The sequence below is a fragment of the Oenanthe melanoleuca genome, chromosome 3, assembly GCF_029582105.1.
Source record: "Oenanthe melanoleuca isolate GR-GAL-2019-014 chromosome 3, OMel1.0, whole genome shotgun sequence".
Classification (NCBI taxonomy): domain Eukaryota; kingdom Metazoa; phylum Chordata; class Aves; order Passeriformes; family Muscicapidae; genus Oenanthe; species Oenanthe melanoleuca.
The window spans coordinates 50,641,645-50,662,438 of NC_079336.1; the positions used below are offsets into that span (position 1 = coordinate 50,641,645).

Below are 20,794 nucleotides of genomic sequence, written 5' to 3' on the forward strand. Positions count from 1 at the left end.
AACAGCATACAAACCTATCAGTTAAGTGTTTCGGGTTTTTTAAAATAAATAAATACAGCCTGAAGTAGCACCTAACATAAATAACATGACAATATTGATATCTTTGAGTCACCCTATCGATCATGCTATATTTTCTTCAGCAGTGCAGTGAAATCTTATTTTATTCAACTTGATCTAGATAGGTGTATTTTGCCAGCTGGCCTGAAGAAACAGGGGTGCAAAATCCCTGGACTATCCAAGGTAACCAGGGGACGGCAGTCTGGAGTCAGAATGAGTGTAAATTTACAGTGTTCCTGAGGCAGGCCTGCTTATGCTTGCATTGGCTGTGCATAATGTGGTTGTGCAGTCAGACAGCTTTATTTCAGGACTGCTGCAGAGTACATCTGAAAATATGGCCAGCCTATCATGACAAGAAATAGCATAAAGAAATGAATTCTTCATCGATTTTATCATCTCCCTTACCACCTTTCAGATACAGGATTTGAAATATTAACAAAAAGCCTGAATCATTACAAAATTCCTTTCTGCTTTCTGATGCTTCAACAACATGTACTTCCCAGCAATACAGAAGAAAACAAAGGGTACAAGCTTTTAACTGCTGAATCAAGTGAATTAATCACAATTACTAATTTATTTAATGCAGACAAATTATTTTTGTATTCCTATAAAGCTGGTGATGAGGTACCATGTCATCATTTCCAGGAGTACTTAGGATATCTGTTGGTCTTCTCTTTACACTTATTAACATCAGCCAGCTTGAAAGGCAGCTGGCAACTTGTGTGTGTGTATTAAAGGGGAATGTCCTGCCTTTACCTCCCCCTCCCCTTTGCAGAATGAGGGATGGATGACTAGACAGACAATCTCTATAGTGTATTTTCTAACACTAGCTATTGAATTGAATGTGATCAGACATTTGTGGCTATGTGTTGTGCTGTGCAGTATTCCATTTGCTGTTTCTCATCCAAGCAGGAAGAGATAAATAGGAAGCATAATCTCATATTAAAACCAAACAAACAAACAAACAAAAAACTCAAAACAAAAAAGACACTGCAAACAAAAACAGCAGAAATTAGTCTTCCTACAGACTCTGCACAAAGGTGCTGCATAGTGTAGTAGCCTCACCTCAAGCCCTAGGTGGTTAAAATCCTGTCTGGGGCCGTGGCACCTAACCTGTCTGCAGCTGTCTGGGAGTCTCAGAACAGCTGCTTGTGCTTCAAGCATCATTGAGGAAGGATTAGGCAGCTAGAGAAAAAGTGAACCAGGAAATTTGTCTGGATACAGAGCATGAGGCAGGCCCTGTCTGTCACCTGCCAAGTCACAGCAAGGTCAGAGCCACCCTTAAGCAGCATTAGCTCTCTCATGTGTTTATGCCACCCCACAGTACTTTGGTGTCTTCCTGTATTGCTCTCTGCTGCATCTCAGCTGTTTGTTAAACAGCTGCAAGTAGAAGAGAGACTGAAATACCACCTGAAATGCATGTGGTACAGCTCTTTGAGGGGAAGGGGGGAAAAAAATTCCATCAAAAATGCAGTGGTGGCTGGCTGATCCCGTCTCTTGATGGGCTCCTGTGCAGCTGACAGTGGGTCCCTGCAGTAGCACCTGGCTCCAGCTACTGCTCTGACTCAGAACCAGGACTGACTGCTACCTGAGCCACTGCTTCTCACAAAGGTTTTTCAGAAGAAATAAAGGCTTTTTCCAGGCTGTAACTAAAAATCAGTCCTGATATAACTTATAAAGCCTTTGTCAATACAAGATAACATGAATAAGCTCCTCCACACTTGAAAATAGAATAGCCTGAGAACATTTATTTCAAGAGACCTTTTTTCAGGACTCTTGTCAAACATGAAAAATAAGAAGTATAAAACACTAGAAATGATTCTCCAATTTTTTTTCTGTATTAGCTGCCATATGGGTTCATTCCTCTTCCTGTTGTACCCTTCCAACACATAAAATCTGGGACTTTTCAGGTCCCTGATATACTACCGTGCCTCATAGTGCTTTTGGAGTGGAATCAATACTAGTTTCAAACAGCACAAAAATTCCATTATTTTACTAATCATAATGTATATTTAGGGCTGTATAGAGGAAAGGATGATGGACTACAGCAAGACCAACATTCATTACCCCCTCCAAGCCCAGGAGACTCTGTACTGGGACTGACTAGACATTTTTTTCCTGTGAGCAAGAAAAGCAAGGAGATATAATTTCCTATAGATTTGTGCCTTCCTGGCTCATCTAACTCCTTTGCAACAGCACAACATTCCCCATTGGCCACCCCAAGGCAGAGACAACAAATTCCAACATACATCCTATGCTGGCTGGCTCCTTTTGCAGTGGGTGACCAATGCTGGAAAGAGGGAGTTGTAGTTATTTTGCTTAAATTTCCCTGGAAGGGGAATTAATTTGAGTCCACTCAGCTGACTTATCTGGAATTTTCAGGAATCTGAATACCTTTGAGACCTGGAGACCCTGTCAGACTTGGCTGACATAAAACAAAGGGTTCAAAAACTGTAAGGGAAGTGACTGATGCACAGACAGAATAATTTTCAGGATAAAAATCATAGTAAAAATGGGATGTTCACACATATGTAGTACTTCTTTATTGGGATTCTTCAGATCTGAAGAATTTAAATCACATTTTTAAGAGTGCTAAAGGAGTAAATTGAATTTTAAAAATTAAAAATGGATAATCTCACAATTATTTTAATTATGTTTGGAAATTTAAACTGACAAAATTTCTTGTGTATAAAACGTTTCCTGGTTTCCCTGTTCTCCAGAATATCAAAGTCTTTTTGACATTTTACTGGCACTATCCTGTGCTCTGAGATCCTTTCCCAGGTGCACTCAGTTTGATACATCACAGCAGTTCACATCAGGAAAAGCCTCCACTTTTTCCTACACAGGCAGAATTTGTGGTAAATATAGCTGTCTTCTGACACCATGCTTACACACTTCAGGCCTGCACTGCATCAAAGGACTGCAAGCATCCCTGTCACCCTGGAAGCAGGATGAGCTCAGAGAAGAAATCTATTGCTGGAACAGGTTCATCTGCCCAAGATATTCAGGACTCCTTGGCACACTTTCCAGGATATTACAGCTCATATGATATGGGTAGTTTAAGGACTTCAGCTGCCTTTTCTGTCTCTCCCAGAAACAAAATGTGGTAGCTTACAACCCAGGGACAGTGTAGTTTTCATCCCTTGTAGTAATAATATTTATTTCTTTTATGGGGGCTGCTCCTCTCCTCTTGCCTTATTAAGTCAAAGCAGGAAGCAACAAGGAGCAAGGCATTAATAACAATGGCAAGTTTATATAGTGAAAGCAGAAGGGAAGTGTCCATAGACAAGCAAAAAAGATGAGGGAAAAAGGACAAATAAGGTGTTGTGCACAGATTGCTTCCTTGGTCTCACCAAGACTGGAGACAATCAAATATTTGCAAAGATGGTATTGTGCTGTCAACACTTTTGGCACAAAACAAAAGGATCCCTTGCTTTGGCCATACTTTTTGTGGTCTCAGCTGCAGGACTTGTGCTGATAGGTAGACACTGTTATATCTCAATGCCCAAGTGTCATCCTGTCTGTCCTGACAGCTGCATGACAGAGGTCATAATCCATTTACTGAGTCTTGGGTGAGAAAACCAAGATTAATTTCTCTAGCATGTAACACTTCATAGTGACTCAGTTGGAAAAGAAACATAGAGAGAGAGATAGATTGACAGACAGAGAGAGAGAGGAAAAAAAAAAAAAACTTGTGTGTGCCAACAAATTATATTGGCCTACTTTTACCTCACTGTGCTCTTCAAAACATTGGTGTATTTTGATAAGCTTGAGGTACCTACTCTACATAGCCTTTCCTCAGCATAGAACAAGAATGGCATCTTTAGCAGAAGGACTACCTTAGCCTGAGACTCTCTTGAGTTAAGGGTGGGTGCTGAGAGTAGACATGGAATTACTGTTCAGGCACATCCTTTAGCTTCACATTCAGGTGCCACATGGATTTTCTAGAGGAAAATGCAATGAGGGACTCTTCTTAGTCCCAGAAACTTGAAAGTCATAGAAACAGTGTGATTCACAGGAACATGTACTGTGTAGCTTAGTTTACATTTGCCCCAGAACAGAGATGAAATTGCCCTTTCTTTCAGCCATGGAGCTCACTGGGTGTGAGCTTCCAGGATGACTCCACACAGCTCATGAGGGCCACGAACAGAGGCTGCAAGCTCTGGTACTTCTGCTTATATCTGGGACTACCATGACCTGGGTCTGGGACAGTCATGGGGCTTGCTTCCAAAGAAATAATGGAAGAGCTGCTAGTCATCTCGGCATTTCTTTCAGATTAAACAATATTATTAATCATTATTAGTAGTTATATGCACTCCCAAAGTAACTGGGTCATACTCCAGCAAACAAAGCAGAAATGCAGTATTTCTACAATAATAAGCAAGTTCAGGGTCAGATAAATGGGCAAACCCAATTTTTGCAGCAGGATGGAGGGACAGAGGACATCATAGCTGGCACTGTGTTGATGTGTGTGACACAGCTTCATGGAAGACAACACATTGATCATATGCATTTTAGTTTGGCCTGGTATTCCCAGGGCAGAATTTACTTCAAGAAGTAAACAGCATGAAGCCTTGTACCTCAAGTTTGCGTCAGGATGGAGACTTCTGGAGTTGCAGCTTCTTGATGGGAAGAGACCTCAGCTCCTCATTTACTGCTGCCTTCACCTCTCTGAGGGGTGGCCACCCTTTCCTTTCTGCAGCAGAGATGCCAGAGCAGTTGCACTGCCAGGCAGGTCCCTAGGGACAGGTGGTGCTGAGCAGGTGAGGCAGGCAGCCCATGCCAGCAGCAGCTGCCTGCACTAGAGGAGTCACACAGAAGCCAGGCTGAGGCTTGTGCATCATCTATGCCTTGGCTCAGTGCTGTCATCCTCATGCCTGCACTGGGAGGAGGTACTGGCTTCCTTCATGCCAGCAGAGAAAAAGTGGTGATGTGAGCTGATATCTACCTCATTAATAGGAGAAATCCTTTGTGTTTTTAGGTGAGAAAATAGACACCAGTTTTTTAAGCACAGGGGTGGTGTGGGGAATTAACTGTGGGAATAAATGCCAAGAGAACCAGAGGGCTTTTTATCTCTTCATGTACATTTGGTTCAAACATCTTCCAGTCAAATTCTCAATTAGCTACACTCAGAGTGAGGATAAGTGGGTGAAATGCAGTCTTTGTTTTGTCAGATGGTTAGATGAGGTAGTTCCCTCTGTCCTGGGCTCAGGGTTTATAAATCAGTGTCCAGTACCAAGTGCCTCCTTGAGTACACTGTGTTACAGAAGCATAAAACCAAGGCATTTTAAAGCATATCACTGTAAGCAAGAATGTATGATGCTATATCCCTAAACTTCAGTGAATGGTGTCCCAAACTGCAAACTGTGACTGCCCTACAAAGACTATGTACAGCTGTAGTTGCCAGAACAGACCCACAGCTGTATCTCTGTAATCCAATAATCCAGTATCACCCTGCAGCTGCCTGCCTCCTCTCACACCATCAGACAGGCAGCAGAAGCTACATCATCATAATTATGAAAAGGCATGGACACAGTCCTCAGATAGAAGCAGATATGTCTCCATCTTACTGGAAGTATAATATTCCAGCACATGTTCCATGAAATATGTTTTTGGCTGTCTCACAGAAGACTATTTCCCAGTCCAGTTGTGGGAAGGAATCAGCTGCCTGCTGGCCATGAACTGCTTCTCCAAAGTAATATATAGACAAGGTGACAAACTTTGATCAATAGCACTGGGAAACTGGTGCTGTATAACAAACAAAGCTGACTTTTATGAGGGATTTGCAAAATGACCATGGTTTGAGCAGCTGCTTCCATGACCCTGAATTACACTACCTCAGCCTAGCCTTGGCTTTTCCCTTAGTAATACACCTGCTCATTATGCCTAGGTGATTTGACCAAAGAAGGTGACCAAAATGCCTATTTTCTAACATTTTTGTGTATATATCTGTCATTTTAAGCTGAGATTTTCCAAGCTGCAATGTTGGGGCCAGTTCCTCTGTGTCCTCAGCTGTATTCAGTTAATGACCTGAGATTTCCACCAACACACAGCAGCTACAAAATGCATGTCAAGCTTATGGACACTGTGTATCTGTGGTACTACAAAACAGCAGACCAATGGATCTGACCAACGTGGTAGTGAAATACATGAGAGCCTGTGTTGGGGCAAATAAAATTGTGTAAGAAGGCTTGATTATGGGCAGGGGGTTTGGGGAGAATTAAGGAAAAAATAACCAGCAGATGATATTTTGAAATGGCTCATGATGAAATTCAGTTATTACTCTGCAGATCTGTGCCAGGGAATCCTCTACTCTCTTCCATACAGTTACCAGGGAAATTAAATAGGAGGTTGTTGCTATTTTAAGGATGGAAAATAAAAGTGTTGGTTTACTGCAGCATGAATTTGTAGGGACTCTCCAGGCCAGGCTTTTGAAACAGACTGAAAATTGGGTTTTGGTTTTTGTTTTTTTTTTTTTTTTTTTGGTTGGTAGGTTGGTTTGTTTTGGTTTTGGGTTTTGTTTGTTTGTTTTTTTATTTTATATTTTTTATTCTTTATTTTTCATGTTGAAAGTAGATTTAGGCTCTGATTTTCCAAGGAGGAAAAATTGTAGTGGAAATGTGTGCCCTTTACCTTGTCTGCAGTGTGAAGTGAAAGAAAAATGTGCAGATAATATTCAGCTCTGCCTTAGTTAAAGGTGCTGCAAAGACTTTAATGGCAGGAGTACTTTTCTGCTGTTAAATTACCTGATGCCCATTTGTAACACCTGGTAGTTACTCTGACAGGTACACACTGATACAGTGAGGTCTCCAAGAGAGCCTTACAGTGGCTCACAAGGCTCAAAGGTGTGCTGGGGTTGAAGAATCAGAACTTCAAACAGGAATTTCTATGATGTGAACCAAGAGCATTCCCCTCCCTTCTTTACAGGAAGTCCGTTGTTTGGATTTTTTTTTTTTTTTTTTTTGTTTGTTTGTTTGTTTGTTTTCATTACAAACTGAGAAAAAAGCTCAAATCTTGCTCAGAAGCAAGATATTGAGGCAGGAATCTGGCATTAAATGAGGATAAATGTGGAGAAGCAGGGGTGTTTGCTAGACAGATTTATTTCTCCAAGTCCCTACAGGAAAAGGAGTGGTGAGCAAAACCCTTCCCTTAAGTTATATTTTGATTACTTCATAAAATGAACGACATAGTATATCCTGAAATTCACTTGCAGTTTCTCTGAAACTTGCTCTCTGCATTGCTACTGGCACATTGAAAGCATCATCCTCTGCCATTACTACTCCAAGTCACAGGAATGAAAGATCTCCTTTGAGGAACCAAATCTTCATTGCTTTGACAGCTTATCAAATGCCAGAAGTCCTTGGTGGGTTCTGTGTAAATGAATGTCAGGGACAAGGGCAAGAAGAGCAGGTTGTTCATGAGGCACTGCTGAGGAGTGACTTGTGTCTGCAGGGACATGCCACTTGTCTGAGTCCAGAGATCACTGGGGTAGCATGGAGGTAAATGGTGTCCCTGGCAGAGCACGAGCCCCCTGGAAACAGAATGGCCTCTCAGCAGAGCCACACTGCCCTGGACAGGACAGTGCAGGACAGCTGCATAGCCAGGCACCACTGCTCCTGGAGCTGCAGCACTGAACTCGTGTCAAAAGTGACACAAGTCATCTTCACATCCTGCCTCAGACCTCTGCTGCCCTCCCCTCTCTCCCTGCCTGTAGCTACAAATGTACAAGGGTTTGGGCCTGTCAGCTTTGCAAAATACTTACCATAAACATCTCAAATTGTGATTCTTGCTAGGAATGCCACAAGGGGGAAGAATTGGGTTATTTACAGGGCAGCATTTACTTAAATCTTATGGTTTGAATTAAGACTGAGACTGTTCTTCAAACACTTTGTTGGGAGAGGTGGGGAAGAGGAGAAGGGATAGCATGAAACTAATCCAAGGAAAACTTAGTCGGAAAACTAGTCTGTGTCTAGATGGGGCATACTGAAGTTTTGCATTATATTGGTTAAAGAAAAAATCTGGCTCATGCCAAATCAATCCCTTTCAAAAGGGCTCTTAAGCAAACTATTTTTCATTAAGCTTTCCATTAATCTGTTCAGCAATAGGTTTAACAGACTGCCCAGCTCTACACCTGACAGTGCTTCCTCTGGCTTTAATAATAAACCACTGAAACCAGCCAGAGTAAGGTTGTGCCATGGTAGCATAGCTAATCAAAGTGCCTGCAGGTTCACTGGGTTTCATTCTTGTTTACAAAGTTTTTTCTCATCTATGGAATAAGAAAAAACTCTAATGGCATCTAAGCATCTTGGTGGAAAATGGAAATCCCAGTCATCCATTTCAAGTTCATTTCAAGGCAGCAGCACTTGCTTTGCCAGCAGAGCTGTGCCTTGTGCTAACACTGTGCTCCAGAGCACATCCATATCACAATGTGGTGCTGGGTTTTTACAGGAAAGAAGCAGAGGCCAAAACAACCTGCTTCAGATTAGCACATTGACTTTACAGCCACAAAGCCATAAGTGCCAGTAGTGTTGCTGTTGTGCTTGTGGGTTGATAGAATGAAGACGTGCTTCCGTGACAGCATCATTTGGATGCTTTTGGATATCTGAGCAGTTCAGGAGACAGTATAATGAAATACAGAGTGCAAATTGCTTTAAAATAACCATGGATGTTCCCAAATTTTTGCCTGAATTGTTTGAAAAAAAGAGAAGTACTGCACCAGCATTCCTAGGAAATGAAGAAACTGTTGCAGCCTGATCAGGAAGGCAAACACAACCTTTTCTCTCCTCAGGAAGCTGGCTTCATTCTGCAAAACATAACCAGGGGTGTTTGTCATAAGTTAAAAATCAATGAAGTCCAGCTGTTCTCTCGTCCTGGAAGCTTCATTTTTCAATGAAGAAATATTTTTTTCTTACAGGAACATCCCAGAAAAGAGACTTCGCCTTCAGTGACAATTATGGAAAGTCAAATTGGATGAGGCATAACTTTCCAAGTTAGTAGACAGGCTTTCTGATGAGCCCTTAAAATAAATTGCTAAATCAGAATTTAGCCTAAATTTTTGCAATTAGAAAATTAGCAAATGAGACTTTTCTCTTCTTCTGAACAAAAGTTCAGTCTCTATTTCAGAAGGTGTCTTCTGGTCTGCCAAGGAGCATTTTCTGTCATCAATGCATCATGCTGAAATATGAGGGAGACAAACCAACCTCTGGCATGAACCATACTAGCCTTAGGGTACCTTTAAATAAAACATTTACTTATCTAACCATGAAAGTATCTCACTAACCAGAACAGATGGAACATTACAGGATTTGGCTTCTCCATCTTCCCATCTGGATCTGCTTCCTCTTTATCTCTCAGGAAACTCTTCTGGTTGTCTTTCCTCCACGCAGGCATTAAAGGTGCTTTGAGCCCCCTTTGAACAGGAAGAGTTGCCTTATTGGTAGAAGGCATGTTAGGGCTCTGGATCTCCAGTTCTGCTGTTTATTCCATATGAACATTGCAATAAACCTATGTGATTCTGAGGACTGGAAATTAAATACAAACTGTACACCCAAGCAATCAATCTGACAGGGTTCTATTTACTGTTGGAAAAATGTCCTGCATAGAGCCTGTTTGGGTGGAAAACGAAATGTTTCCATAGTTTCTGGAGTTCCTAATTTCTATTAATGTCAATGTCTCCCAGGGGAAAAAAAAAAAAAAAAAAAAAAAAATTCTAGTGGGATTTTTAAGATGGAATTGGAGCCAGCCAGCCATCAGAAACAATCATGTCACTCCTGATAGCAAGCACAAAGCACAGCAAGAAGCAGTGTGAAGGGGAATGGCTTCTGTGCCCAGCTCTAATAATGCCAGCACATGGGTGAGTTTAGCAAATTAGCACAATAGTACAAACTCAACTGTACTGCAGCAAATAAAAGTCAAATTCACAGAGCAGTTTGGTTGCTAGCAGTTCTTCACACATTGTGAATAAATAATGGTGTCAAGAGAAAAAAAGACAAGGGAAGTTACAGTTAAATGTCATTTTCCTTTAAGAAAATTAAATCCAGAATAATTTCTTAAGAACTATTCCTGAAATTTCCTGAAATATTCTTGAGATTTCATTCTATCTAGTATTTATTCAAAGAATCCACATCTGCGAATTTGAGCCATGACTTCCCAGCAATGCAAGTCTCATAACAAATTAAAATGCAATGTTTCACAAGTTTTATCATCTTATGGTAGTGCAAGCAAAGGATTACACGTTTTTAGGTACAGTGCTGAATTTAGGTACTACATTATCTGTATTAAAGGGTTAGTGTAAGTTAAGTGCATTGATTTCCATGGTAAAGCTATTAAAAGTGGAAGAGGGTTTTTTCCCCTCTGTTTCCTTAGGCAGCACCTTTCTTGTAAAGCTAATCCTTGTCACAAGCTCCAGTAATAAGCAGAACTTGCCCACTAATACATTTTTCTGATGTCATGGATTTGTATTTAATGATCCTGCTTTGGAATATGTTACTATAACTGAGTTCAATTTAGGAAACTAATTAGGATGACTATTTTTAAACTGCATCCAGTGCTCTCTTAACAAAGCACAACAATTTTGCAATCAACATATGCACAAAATGTTCCAGAAAATAATTAAATAAAGTATTTTTTCTTAAAATTATTCAAGTAGGATTTTAAAACATCCAAATATGCATTACAGCCTGGATCTTGACAGCTTTTCTCCAGGAGTCATAAAAAAAAAGCAGCAAAAGATCAATGGCCTTCTGTCAGTATCTCTAAGTCATGGTGTACTTGAGAAAATCACAAATCTGGAAGTATTTAAACAGAAGACATAAGATTCAAATAATGATAGGCCATCTAACCTGATGTTATATTTAATGTGGTATGTGTGGGTGGTGTCAAGACCATGTGGTGTCAAGTCATAAAAAATATTTAGTGTAAGTCAGCCCTGATTTCACCCACTGAAGAGTTTAGTTAATAAAAGTAGCTTGCACATACAGAATCTTAAAATTATTGATTCTTTATGTCAGAAATGGCCTTTAAGTTTATCAAGTTCAGCTGTTAACCCAGCACAAAAAACATGTCCCTAAGTGTCACATAGAATGATGGAATGGTTTGTGTTGGAACACTGGGTTAATGATAATTTAATTCCAATCCTCCTGCCATGGGCAGGGATGCCACCACTAGACAAAGCTGGTCCAAGCCACATCCAACTTGGCACTGAGCACTCCAAAGATGGGGCATCCACAACTTCTCTGGGAAACCTGTGCCAGTGCCTCACCACCCTCAAAGTGAAGAATTTCTTCCTAATATCTAATCTAATTCTACTCCCAGTTTGAAGCCATTTCCCCTTGTTCTATCCCTAGAGGATAGTCCTTATAGTCCTCTCCATGTCTCTTGTAGGCCCCCTTTAGGTACTAAAAGGATGCTGTAAGGTCTCTCCAGGCTGAATAACTCAAACTGCTCCAGTCCTCTGATTATCTTTGTGACCCTTCTTCTGGGATTGTTCTAACACGTCCACCTTCTTCTTATGCTGAGGGTCCCAAAACTGCAGGCAGTACTCCAGGTGGAGTCTCACAAGAGTAGAGGGAGAGAATCACCTCCTTCAAGCTGCTGGGCACACTGCTTTTGATGAAACAACATGAAAAATGAGAAATATAGAAGATCATGCTAAGAGTGGTGACCATAATGATCTTGACCTCTTGGTAAACTGGAAATATTCACTGAAAATAGCTTCAACACAAACCTGCAAAGTTCCTCGTTGAGGAAGAAGAGGCATAAACTAGGCACTATGCTAGGGAACAAGCAAACAAACAAACAAGCAAACTAACAAAATTACCTGAAGAGTTCCATCATGACAAAAAAATTGTCATGGTTTCATGGTGGCACTTCATGAGAAAATACATAAAGTTTAATTATAACTAATTTTGTAGATATAGTGCTACAGTAACAGTAGCTGAAAAATGAAGCCAAAGTTATTAATATGAGAAATCAGATATATACCTATAACTTGCTTTCATGTATGTGCATGTGTGTATGTGCATACACTAACATAAACCAAACAATCCAGAACACACTGAATGGTAAGACAGATTCTCCATCTCTGTGGTCTGGTTTCTTCCAGAAGCTTGATGTAAATGCATTACTTTTGCATCAGAAATGAATTATTGCACTCATTACAAGAATAGTGGATGAGGTGTAATGGCTGTTGTTTTACAGGAAGCCAGATTTGGAGATCTAATAATTCCTTTAAATCACCGAGGCAACAAGTTAGCCCTGTAAGCAGGAGTATCAGTATCCATGATTCAAAAAGCTGATCCCAAGCTAAATATTCAGTCAGCATAAATGGATGACCCAAAATTATTCTCTGGAAACAACATGATATGGGAAATTGTTTAGAGGCCCTCAGTTCCTCTGTGCCCGGTGAGAGATTAACCCATGGATCTACCATTATTTTTTGGTCCATGTGTCTTTTTTCATTTGGCTGATGAAATAGCTTAGATAGGCAGTGTGTACTGAGTCAGGGACTGCCTGCTGCATGGCAGAAGGCTGCACAAGCTTTTTACAAGAGTTAGTTTCTTATAGATTTTATTTGCACTTATTGATTCAATTAAAAAAAAAAAAAAATTACATGTGAAAATCACAAATGCAATTTGTTGAATCTAAACAGGTTTTCCATTTAAATGTCCAAGGACCAGAGATGTGGAGGAAAGCAAAAGATAAAAAACAAAGGAGATAGGCTATAAACTGCATCATCCTCAGTGTGTTACTAAACAATCCTGTCAGGCTTCTTCCTGCTTATTACCTTAATGTCTTGCAACAGCAACAGCAATCCTTAAGAATATAAGTCTTTATTATATCTACTAAAGAGCTGACAGGGATGATTGACCCAAAAACACTGAAATGTAAGCACTAGGAAATCACAGGTGCAGAAGGAGACCAGAATCTTTCTTCATGTAGGCATCATGGTTGCAACTGCAGCAGCTGGCATTCCCTAAAAATCCAGGCCATTGTGCACACTGATATCTGCTCATGTCTTCAAATTTTGCCTCAGCACTGCTTTGGGTTTGGCAGTGCTAGAGGGGTCTGGTTTGATGGGAGTACCCATTTTAAAGAAAACTTTCATAGGGTAGGAAGTTAATGAAAGCCTGGGGCTGAAGCTGGATTTCACAGGCAGAGAGTAAAACCCAGCAGCCAGGAGGTGGAGCAAGTTCAGAGCTGGTTTCTGCCTGTTCCTGTTTTCCTATTGCTGGCTGTAATAGAAATGCTAGTGAGGAAACTGATCCAGACATTCAAGGCAGAAAAGAGCAGTTTGGACTGTGGTGCAGCACAGGTACATAGCAAAACTCTCAAACTCCACTGAGCTATTCCCCATTCACTGGATCCCACTTATTTTTATATTTTATTTTGCAGAACACACAAGTTCACTATCATTTTACAAACTTTTTATGTCAGAAAGCCTCTCTCCTTTGAGGTCATGTTATGCAGTCAATGTAAATGTCAGCTGCCAGTTGTAAGTGTTATTATGTATATGAAGCTGTCAAGGAGTGAGGGGGAAATGAAGCAGGCAGCTCACTTTTGTCTTAGTTCTCAGGAAAGGTCAGCTGAGTCTTTCAAAAAAGGCTGTCAAAGCCAAACCATCTTTCAAAATCCATTCTGTAGAAATACTGCAGGAAAGCACATGCTATAAAGCCAGCCAAGGTAGGGTTGAAGCGGTTGTTTTCTTTTTCTCATGTCAAAAAGCTCCATTAGTGATTACTAGTGGTGCAAGAACCCAAGGCAGACGTGGAATGGATAGAGCTCACTCCAGTAATTGCATCCAGCTGCATTTTGTTTGCTTTGGGGATTGAATTTTTTAGCCTCTGTTTGACCTAACTTACATCTGAGAAAATTTCTTCCTCTGATGAGCATCCCCACATATCCCCATTTCACATCCTCCCTGAGCTGCAGGACATGGATCAGCTCTCACCCCATGACCTGGATGAGAACAGAGGAAGATCAGGATGTACAGCCTACAGCTCTAAGAGTGAGGCGTAGATTTTGTCCCAGCAAGCTTGGCAAAAGAATATGGCATGTATGACTGGGTTCCTCCTTAGTCACATCCTCATTATTAAAGAAATGGGCTCTGTCCCCAGCAGGATATGAGTGAAACACTAATATTCTAGGCAGATTATGGCATTTAGGTGTGGGGAGACTGACCAGAAATTTTATAAATGCAAAAAGGAGATCTCTTCACAGAGGTTTGGCTCAAATCCCAAAAGTACTTATGTGCCTAATTCCTGAGGATATCGATAGCAATAAAATGGTTAATTGTTCTGCCAATTACATATAAGAAGCAAAAAGGAATTACTTCTATATTAATTGCTTATGCAGTTCTGTGAAAATCTCTCCTAAGGGGATGAGATTAAAGGAGGAAAGGCAAATTCCAGATGAATGCCATGAAAAGCTCCTAGGTATCTAGAAGTACTCTCTCAAGAACATCCCAGCTCAGAAATGCTCTGTTTCAAGTATGCTGAGTTCCAGACTAATAATTCCATCTTCCTTTTTTTTTTCTTCACCCAATTAAAACAACAAATCAGGAAAGCCTCACATTTCCCTGAAGATATCTAAAAGAGACAAGAGATGCACTTACTGTTGCTGCTACATAGTACTTCAAGAAAACACAAATGAGCAGGGCTTTATGATCTCTGTCCACATCAACATTTACTGTTCTGGCTCCTCCTTAGCCACATCCTCATAATTAAAGAAATGGGCTCTGTCCCCAGCAGGATATGAGTGAAACCATATAGGAAGGGTGAGTCTGAGTCCCTCCCTCCTGCTCCCAGTTTTCTGATCTGAGGGGAATGCTGAGCCAGACAGCATGATTGCAGAACCTTGTCCCTTTCGGCATAGCTACTACGTCTATTTTTAATTTATTGGTGTGCTCAGCTGTTCTTTTTCCCTTTAGCCCATACCATACTGAGATCTCAGCTTCTGAGTCCTGCCTACAAAATTCAGACAGAAAACACTGAGACAGATGTGCTAATTAAAAAGTCCTGTCATATGAATTTAAGGCAAGTGTTGCTACGGGACAAAGTCTTAAGGAACAATGTGATGTACTTGGAGATTGAAGAGTTTGTTTTCACTGCTGTGTCTGATTCTGCCATAGGAGGGTCTCAGGAGCAGAAGTGTGTGAAGAAAGACAAAAGACCACTGCCAGAACACATTTTGGATGAGGTTATTGTATCTTGGAAAGTTCATGGCTTGTTTACCCATTAAGCTCTTTACCCTTTGACACAGATTTTGTCTTTGCTAGAGTATATTGAAAGCTGGGAAGATTTGCCAGAGGTTGTGCTTATGAGGGAGACAGAAATGCTGGTTCTTTGGTTCCTCAACCCTTTGCCCTCAGCTGTGCTATCTCTGGCCATCCCAGCAAGCTGGAGATCTTTCTGCAGGAAGCAGAAACTGGTCACTATGGCTCCTCATCTTCCATCTGGATAGGGACACCTGCAGGGGCCTGAGAGAGCTGCCTAGAATTTGCCACAGTTTCCTGCAAGTTGCTGGACAACTCCACCACCCCCCTATACCAATCTTCAGCTCCTCACCCATAAAATGTGATGAGGAGCATTTACCCACCTCATACCCTGCCTCTTTTTAAGTCATCCTTGTGTAGGATGTACTGCAGCTTAAGGGTTCATCCAAATATCAAGCCTTATCCTTTCCCCTTACCATGCCTGTTTTGGATACTTATCCTCAAAGAATTTGATGTGGAATTTAGTGGTCCTCTGTTTTACTTATTCTCTGGGAACGTGGAGCATCCTTATTTCCTCTGTCCCTTCCCTTTTTTTTTCTTCCCTTATTCTCCCTTTCAATGATCTTGGGCTCTTACTCATAAGTCACAGCATGTGCCTTCTCTCAAAACTGTGGTTTCATGATAATTAGTACCAGACCTGAACACTGCCTATTCAAAAAGGACAAATGAGATAAAACAATCACATTCTTGCCAAATTAGCCCAAGCCCATAGCAATGGTTTCTGCCAGCCTGAAGCTTTCACATGAGCTTCATATGAGGGAGAACAGGCAGTACCTGATGTGGTGTGGCGTTAAAACATCTGGTAAAAGCTGAACCTGTCAATGTCCATTGAATGAATGCAAAATGGAGAGGTTTTCACAGTCAGATTGGTTTCAGGGAGCTGGAGAGAGCTATTGATCCAGTGCTAGAATCCAAATCTTTCCTAGTCTTAAAGGTTTTCTTCAGACTTATCCATGTAAACTCACCAGCTCCTTCCTCCTCTTCTCCCTGCCTCCTTCCACTGGTGGACTGCACCCTTTCCCACATCCCTATGATGAAGAAAAGCAATGCAGGGCAGAGAGCAATGGAAAGGCTTTCACTGACAGTGCAACATCTGAAATTTTATTTAGCTGTTGCTCCCTCTATAATTAAGAAATAAATAAAAAGGATCAGGGCAGTGACTCCAATGTCACCAGTCAAAGCAAGTGCTGTACAGGTTCATGGAGGTAAGTGACTCCATAAAAGTCTTTGTCAACCCTGGGGCACTGCTTTTGTGACTAAAAGGAAAACCAAAATTGCACAACCCTACAGCTCTGATTTATTGAAAGATGGATTTTTAGAATTGGAAAAAAAAAAAAAAAAAAAAAAAAAAAAAGATAGAATTCAGGGGAAAGAGTTGTTACCAAGAGGAAATTTTCATATAGATTAGTACTGTGAGCAATTTTGCAAGCTTATTTAAGTGGGAAATTAATCCATTCAAAATGCTCACTCAGCCCTTTCTCACAAATAAAATAAAGCATCCAATCACATTTTGATAGTAGGAAGCAATATGTGTGTTGCAAGCTGATCTGGCTGAGACCAAGTTAATTTTTTAGCTATTCCCATGTTTTCAGATGTTCTGATATACTTACCACAGTAAAAATACTGCAGACCACCCTTTTATGATAATCTGAGAGAGCAAGCCACCACTTTACCTGCTCCTGTGTGCTCTCTCCCCATTTCCCTGACCTTGAAAGTTGCTTTGCAATTTTTTTGCAAAGAATACAAAAGCCAGCAAAAATATGGGTTGCCTTGGTAGAGGCTCTGCAGTGTGTGGGGGTGTGTGCTTGCACAGAGAATATCCTGAGCAGGCAGTTTTTTATGTCCTTCTGGCTCTGCTTGTGCTCTGACAGCATTGATGGCATAAATTCAGTAAATAAGTCTGGACAAAGGTCTTGTTTAGAGTTTGTGCAGGACCTTTCTACAGCAGGGACCCCTCTGACCATCATTTTCTGCAGAGAGCAAACCAACATGGACAGGGCTGCCATGGAGTAGGATCTATGGTAGAACAGACATGAAAGCAAAAGCTGTGGAAAGAAAAGGAAAAACAATTCTCCATGACAATAACATTCAAGACAAGAAGGAAGTGTTTTAAAGGAAGTTTCATATCATGTGTCCTGTTTAGCCTTTGGAGAACAGTCTCCCAATATAAGGGATAACAAGGCATGGGAAGGGAGCTCTCTGAGGCAGTTCAAGTCTGGCTGATCTTGCCTTGATATTTGAGATTCTTCCTGAAGTTGCTCTCATATCTGTTTCTTATCATTTTATGAGCTATTGCAGAATGCAGATAGCTTTTCCTGGTATTAAACTAACCTGAACAGTGAAGCTCTCCTCTGTTTCAGGCCTTGTGCCATACAAATAGAATTATTATTTTATTCAACCTCAGAGCATCTGGGAATTTCCCAGATTATTGCATGTGCAAATAGTTTTTGTGTCATTCACTTATGCCTGTTCTTCTCAGGGGATTCCTGGCTTGGCAGGTAGTCAGTGTATTAACCGACAGGCAAAAGTCCACAGAAAGTATAGCCAAGGTCCATGTTACCTATGTATATATAGCTCATACAAGTTGTTAAGCTAATAAGAGAAACAATGACAGCTCTATAGCACACTCTGGCAAAGCCACAAGCATGTAAACTCACAGGCACCCCTTCAGAGGAAAAGCTGAGCTAGCCCAGTGCTTTCCAAGTTACTTTGTGTTCAGAGCACCAGGCATTTCCCACAGTAGAAGGAGACCTTTTTTTCTCACTTTCCTTAGCTTGCTTTTCCTTCTGTGAGCCCCTCGAGAATGATGCACACAGCTGACCCCAGATGCTGCCATGGGAGACACCTAGTTCTGAGCTAATTGGAGATACCAGGATGCAGAAAGAGAAGAAATGGACTGGCATTTCCCATGGCAATTCCCTAGTCTATTAAAAATAATCTATATAGCTACAGAACAAGTAGCAACTTGTTAGCACAGAGCAGGGAAGCAGGGAGCAGGTTCATGCTGTCCACGACATACCAATGTTGTGCTCTTGAGATACTGAAATGGAAACAGCAAAACAGAAAACTGCATTTGACCTGATTTTTAATCTTTAAAATGTTTCTGTATCCAGAAAGGAATGAGCAGGAATTGCTTGTTATCAGCATCTCTAAAAAACAAGTTCCTAACAAGCATGTGCATGAACAGAGTATCAGGACATGGGCCATGGCAAAGATACAACCTGGCTGTACACAGGGTTTACAGTCTATTTCAGTCATTACATCTCCATTTCGAATGAGATGCCAGAGCTCAGACCATTTTCTAACACATCTGTAAGGAAAGACCTATAAAACCAGATTAATACCTCAGGAAGTTTGTTTTATGGCATTATAACCTTGACAGTTCGGAATTAACAAAGTTGTTTTCACATCTGTAAGTGGAGATTTTCAAGAGCTAAATATGCTGAGAATTTTTACTCTTAGTATTCATACTATTTTTTTCTTGTTCCATAGAGCTCATTAGAGCTGTGCTCTGTTTTAATGTTGTTAAGTGGTTTCCATTACATCTTCATAGAACAAATGCCATTTCTTCCTGCTGGATATCCAAAAGAGCTTGCTGCTCAGGTCATCTGATTTTTACAGAATTTTACTTTCCTGCTGTCTTTAAAGGAGTCACTGCTGCGGGCAAATGCCTCCCCATGCAGCACCACAGGCAGGTTTTTACCACTCCACTAGTATGTTTGCAGTGCTACCACAACCTCACTGGATACTGGAATGTATACCTCTTTAAACATGACATCAAAACATGGCTTTTCAATATCACATGGGATAAACAAGATATTTAAAATGCAGAGAGAGAGTAGTTAGTTGCTGTATTTGCTAATGCTTTTTAAAGCTTTCAACACATCTTAGAACGGAGAAATTCCTTAGGCAGAGAGCTCCAGCGCTTGGTGTCAGCCTGTGCCATCTGCTGAACTCATTCAGCAGCAGCCTCTGCTGTGGGCTGCTAAAATACAGAGCTTTTGTTAGGGATGTGCATCCCCATGGGCAGTTGCAGAAGGTCATGGCACAGCTGTCGGTGCCTTTTCCCCACAGGCGGCAGTACCAGACAGGGAAGGGTTTGCCCAGCCCGTGAGCAGCCACGCTCACTGCCTGTCCTTGGTACACACTGCAGGGGATGGGATGGGGGCACAGAGAGTGGGGGCTGCAGAGATGGGGTGGAAGCACACGTGGCACAGACTGGTGGCAGTGGCAGAGCCCCTGCAGTCCATCAGGCTGGCTTGTCTTGCACTGCAGCCATGGCTGTGCCCTCCTGCCACCTGCCCTCTCCCTCTGGGCTTCAGCTGAGAGCCTCCAGGGACAGCAGCTGCAGGAATGAGCCAAAAACCCCACCAAAAAATCACATGCATCTCTTTTTTGTGTTCAGCCATTCCTTCCCTGTGTCAGGAATGGGACAATGTGAACTGAAAAGCTGGAATTCAAACACTCTGCTTAAGGAGCATATAAGAGATTAAAAGCAGCATCACACCATCAGGTGAAGCTCATGCCAGCAACACACCTGATGGAAAAAACTTTCCCCTTGTGGGAAATGGATTTGTAAAGGATTCTCAAAGCCTTACTGAAAGCTCACACAGTCTTGGGCATGGGTATGCAAACTCTGAGATAAGGTGTGCTGACTTAGAAAGGCCATGGAATAGAGAAGACATCGTTGAGGGAGAGATTGAACTAGAAACAAGTTTCAAACAATGGTCTTGCAAAAAGACCAGGTATTTTGAGAATTAGAACTGTGAAAGATGCATTGTAGCAAGACCACGTGGGGTAAAATAATAGGTGAATTGTGTTAGAAGTATTAGAAGCATTGTGTGGTAAAATCTAATAGGCTGAAAAACATTTATAAGGTGTTGTAATCAGGAAATAAGTTGGCTTCTGATAGAATGGCATTGAGGTTTACATCTCTTATGTTTCACCCTTCAATGAGACTGATAATGGAATAAAATCTTTTAAAATGCCTCTCAGTTGTCCCCTGTCTGTAGAGCTGGGATTTTCCAACACCCCCCAGTGTCAGCCTTGCTCTTATGGCACTGCTTGCATTCAATAAATCTCTGCTCCATGAATTTGGCAGTGTCAGTGGATGCAGAGTTGGCTGCTTTAGGGGCTGAGTTCCCTTGCCTTGGTTCAGCCTGTGAGGCAGGAGAAGCCAGGACAGTGTGAAGTGGCTGGAAACCAGCCCATTTCCAGCTGGCCTGTGCTTGGCAGGGACCACTGGTCACCCAGGCAGGGTGAGGAGACATTACTCTCGCCCCAAGAGAGAGCCTCCTCCTCCTCTCAGCTCCCACTCAGGGAGTGCAGCCCATCCAGCAGCCCTGTAATACCAGGCTGGCTAAATCCACCTTGGCTCCCTACCTGCTACCCAGTGATGTACAGCACAGGCATGTGTGTACAGCATCCAAGCACTACTCCATCCATCAGCAGGCAGTACTGCAAACA

At 41.5% G+C, this 20,794-nt stretch overlaps 1 protein-coding gene across 1 annotated transcript in view; it reads right to left on the minus strand.

The window, feature by feature from the left end:
* ECHDC1 (ethylmalonyl-CoA decarboxylase 1) overlaps nucleotides 1-14,745 on the minus strand; it is a 57,850-nt gene extending 43,105 nt beyond the window's left edge. The window contains exon 1 of the mRNA XM_056488811.1: nucleotides 14,669-14,745. The gene's annotated coding sequence lies outside the window, so the exon portion shown is untranslated. The remainder of the gene's footprint in view (nucleotides 1-14,668) is intronic.
* Between the last annotated feature and the right edge of the window lie 6,049 nt (nucleotides 14,746-20,794).